The sequence below is a fragment of the Tupaia chinensis genome, unplaced genomic scaffold (assembly GCF_000334495.1).
Source record: "Tupaia chinensis unplaced genomic scaffold, TupChi_1.0 Scaffold000222_1, whole genome shotgun sequence".
In the NCBI taxonomy this organism is placed as follows: domain Eukaryota; kingdom Metazoa; phylum Chordata; class Mammalia; order Scandentia; family Tupaiidae; genus Tupaia; species Tupaia belangeri.
In genome coordinates this window covers 970,037-974,467 of record NW_006159697.1, presented here as the reverse complement: position 1 = coordinate 974,467, position 4,431 = coordinate 970,037, and the positions used below count along the sequence as shown (strand labels likewise).

Here is a 4,431-nt window from a genome sequence, read left to right as displayed (position 1 = left end):
TTAAGACTTTGGACTCTGCTCTAAATATCTGAGTTGCAAATCATCTCCCCATCCCTGCCCTGGAACAGAGAAAGTTCAGTGCCCTCGGATGCGTTGTTCGTCTGAAATATGAAAAACGCCCAGAGACGAAGCAGGAGGACAACTCTCCCACTTCCAGAGGGCCATAGATGCTCTACACAGGTGCTCAGCTGGAGGGGGGACCAGCAGTTAGCATAATGGCTATGTCGTTGGACTCCCATGTAGTCGACAGCAGTTCGCATCCCAGACCCGGTGGCTTAAAACTCACGCCGGGCATGTGTGCGTGCATGCCCAAGATCCCGAGAGGAGAATGGAGGAGAAGGGATTGTGGTGTGGCCATCCCCCCTGGGGGGTGATTTCTCGCTTTCTGTCTCTCTGTCTCTCTCTCTCTCTGTCTGGTGAGCACATGTGCCCTATAGCAAAACACCTCTTCAAAAAAAATAAAAAATCTCACAGGTGCTAAGCTGGAGGTCCTTGCTAGGCTGAGCTAGCACTTTTTTTTTTAGGGCTCACATAGTTGCCAGAGTCAGGGACTGATGGGGAATGTGGAGTGAGAAATCACCCCCTGGGGAGCCAGCTCTGTGGGATCCAGTGCCTTGACTACCCAGTCACTTTCTTTCTTAATGAAAAAAGAGAAAAAAGCCATAAAAGAGAATGTTTATTTTTGCTGAATGTTTGTGTATGTTTGTTTGGCTTTTGCCAAATAACTCGAGGTTAATATTAGTAAAAGGAATTAGGGATAAAATAAAACCATTCATTGGAGTTCATTTTAGTCACCATCCTGGTCTTAGTAACCATCCGAAAGTCTTAAAGACATAACGGTGAGAGGCTTGAAACAACCGAGTCATGAAGATAAACCGAAGCTGAAAACACAGAGTCACTTTTTCCATTGAGTCATTTCCTACAGTCAGGCATAAATATCCCACATTCTCCACACTGGATGGAAAGTGGACAGATAGGTCAAGAAGGACTCGTAGGGCTGATCACCCTCCCTGCAAGTTTATTTCGGGATCCGAGAACGCGTAGGGGTTTTCCAGCTGGAAGGGGAGCTCAGAATGACCCCTAGGGGTGCTTGTTTCAATGGGTATTCCTGGGTAGTACTCGCAGAGTTGGGTTCCGGAGGGCAGCGGGCAGCGAGGGCCAGGGATTCATTCACTCTGCCAGTGTGCGTGTGTTGCCCTTCGCCTACTGCCAGGAAGGACCCGTGCACTGCCGAGGCAGAAATCTGCAGGCGTAATTGATACCTCCCTTGGTGCTTGGTCTCACCATCAGCAGCTCTCTAGGGCTCTCTTCAGAAGTCGAGAGGAATTTGAGACGGGCCCAGATCTCATGTAGACGCTGGCAGGAAATATCATACGTGCTTTCTAGTCCGTTGGTAATTCAGGGAACAAATCGGAACCTTTACGTTAAATGCCATCAGTTCTAACGATGTCACTAACTAAGATGTCTATTTCCTTCGCGTTGTCCAACACCCAGTTCTACATATCTGAAGCGAAAGCTTTCCTGCGGCAATAGAGTAACGCCAGTATTTCTTTTTCTTTGTGTCAGGGACAACATGTTGACCGAATCCTACCTGTCAGCCCAGCCTACATGCCACAGCCTACCGGACTGCAGCGCTGGAAGCCACGTGGCTGAACACAGGTTCAGATCCCTGGGTCAGCCTGAAGACCAGTGGGTGTCCAGGATCCCGAGGAACTGGACACTTGAGGAGAGAGGTCTCAGCACAACACTCTGTCCAAGGTTCTCTCTCTATATCTTTCTCACCCTTGTCTCTCTCTTGTGCACAATTACACACAACTATGCTATTTGTTGACTCTGTGTACTCAAAAAAAAAAAAAAAAACCAACAACAACAAAAAAACTACTCTGCAGGTAGTCATTCATTGACTGCAGCCCGTGTAATTGTGCCACAACAATGACACTGCTGGGGACCAGCAGTTAGCGTAATGGCTATGTCACTGGACTCCCATGTAGTTGACCCCAGTTCAAGTCCCGGACCCGGTGGCTTAAACTCACGCCTGGCACGTGTGCGTGCATGCCCAAGATCCCGAGAGGAGAATGGAGGAGAAGGGATTGCAGCGTGGCCACCCCCCCTGGGGGGGATGATTTCTCACTTTCTGTCTGTCTCTCTGTCTTTCTAGCAAGCGTACAAGCCCTATAGCAAAAACCTCTCCAAAAAAAATGACACTGCCGGAAGTGGCACAGCCGTGCCTGCGAACTAGCTGAATGGGCAATTTGGCAACTGTCTAATCTAGACATGGGCCATTAAAGCCCGATGCCTGGTTTTGAAAGAAATAAAGTTTTATTAGAACACAGACGTGCCGTGCCCATTCCTTTGCCCCTTGTCTCCAGGTTTTTTTTAAAGAATTATTTCATTTAACTTTATTATTATTATCATTGTTATTTTCCAGTTTGATCAGAGAGAGACAGAGAGAGAGAGAGGAAGTGAGAAAGCAAGCCAACAACAACAAAAAAACTACTCTGCAGGTAGTCATTCATTGACTGCAGCCCGTGTAATTGTGCCACAACAATGACACTGCTGGGGACCAGCAGTTAGCGTAATGGCTATGTCACTGGACTCCCATGTAGTTGACCCCAGTTCAAGTCCCGGACCCGGTGGCTTAAACTCACGCCTGGCACGTGTGCGTGCATGCCCAAGATCCCGAGAGGAGAATGGAGGAGAAGGGATTGCAGCGTGGCCACCCCCCCTGGGGGGGATGATTTCTCACTTTCTGTCTGTCTCTCTGTCTTTCTAGCAAGCGTACAAGCCCTATAGCAAAAACCTCTCCAAAAAAAATGACACTGCCGGAAGTGGCACAGCCGTGCCTGCGAACTAGCTGAATGGGCAATTTGGCAACTGTCTAATCTAGACATGGGCCATTAAAGCCCGATGCCTGGTTTTGAAAGAAATAAAGTTTTATTAGAACACAGACGTGCCGTGCCCATTCCTTTGCCCCTTGTCTCCAGGTTTTTTTTAAAGAATTATTTCATTTAACTTTATTATTATTATCATTGTTATTTTCCAGTTTGATCAGAGAGAGACAGAGAGAGAGAGAGGAAGTGAGAAAGCAAGCCACCAGGTCCAAGACTTGAACCATGGTCGGCCATGTGGGAGTCCAGCACCCTTAACCACCATGCCACCTGCCAGCCCCTCCAGTTATTTTTTCTATACAACAACAGAGCTGAGTATTTGCCGCAGACACCGTACTGTCCTTGAAACCCAAAATATTTACCATCTGGTCCCTTAAAGAAAAAGGTGGCCAACCCCCCCGGGCTTGTCCATGGAGACTGCTGACGTTAGAACTCAGCCGCCCAAGGACCAGCAAGATGGACAGGCTCCTGGAGAGTGTGGTGAGATAGAGGGTCACGCTGCCTAGGCGTGTGTGGAGGGGGCTGCCCTGCAATCGAGCAGGACAAAAACACAGAGAGCCATAGACTTCACGACAAAGTGCACATCGAAGATGGAAAGCAGACGGGCCAGCCCGTGGCATGGTGGTCAGGGCGGCTGGACCCCACAGAGCTGACTATGCAGTTTGACCTCCAGAACCGGTGGCTTCAAAAGCATGCCAGGTGCGAGTTCGTGTGTGTGCCCCAAATCCCAAGAGGAGAATGGAGGAGCAGGGATTGCAGGGTGGCCATATCCCTGGGGGGGAGGGATAGGGACACAAGGAGAGAGGATTTCTCTCTCGATCTCTCTCTCTGTCTCTCTCAGACAAGCACACAAGCCTTATGGCAATTTTTTTTTTAGTTCACTGGTTTTGTTTTTCAGAGGTGTTTTTTTGTTTTGTTTTGTTTTTGCTATAGGGCGCATGCGCTCGCCAGACAGACAGAGACAGAGAGATGGAAAGCGAGAAATCACCCCCCAGGGAGGATGGCCACGCCGCAATCCCTTCTCCTCCATTCTCCTCTCGGGATCTTGGGCACGCACGCACACGCACCCGGCATGAGTTTTAAGCCACCGGATCCGGGACGCGAACCGCAGTTGAGTACGTGAGAGTCCAGCGACATAGCCATTATGCTAACTGCTGGTCCTGGCCATTTTTTTAAAAAATGGAAAATAAAACCAAACACTGCAAAAAAGAAAACTACAAAGAGGTTAATTGCTCAATATGTAAATCACTCTGTCAGGGCTAAGCCATGGCCTGCTGGTTAAGGCGGGTGGATCCCACCTGGTTGACCTCACGGTTTGAGAGTCTCAGACCTGACGGCTTGAGAAACACGCTGAGTGCATGTGCTTGCAGGCCCAAAATCCCCAAAAGAGGGGATAAAGGGGACTGTGGCGTGACTGCCCCAGGAGGCTGTTTTCTCACGTTCCCGCTCCCTCTGTCTCTCTCTGGCAACCGCAGGCCCTCTGGCAAACTAAGAAGAACAAGAAGTCACAAATCTGTGAAGCCACTAACAAGTTCATACAACA

General features: G+C 49.2%; 1 long non-coding RNA gene across 1 annotated transcript; it reads left to right on the top strand.

Moving 5' to 3' along the window:
* The first annotated feature begins 973 nt into the window (after positions 1 to 973).
* On the top strand, positions 974 to 2,323 carry LOC114007719 (uncharacterized). Its single transcript, XR_003549302.1, has 3 exons — positions 974 to 1,086; positions 1,567 to 1,758; positions 2,159 to 2,323. It is a non-coding gene; the product is annotated as an uncharacterized LOC114007719 (long non-coding RNA).
* Positions 2,324 to 4,431: the final 2,108 nt, after the last annotated feature.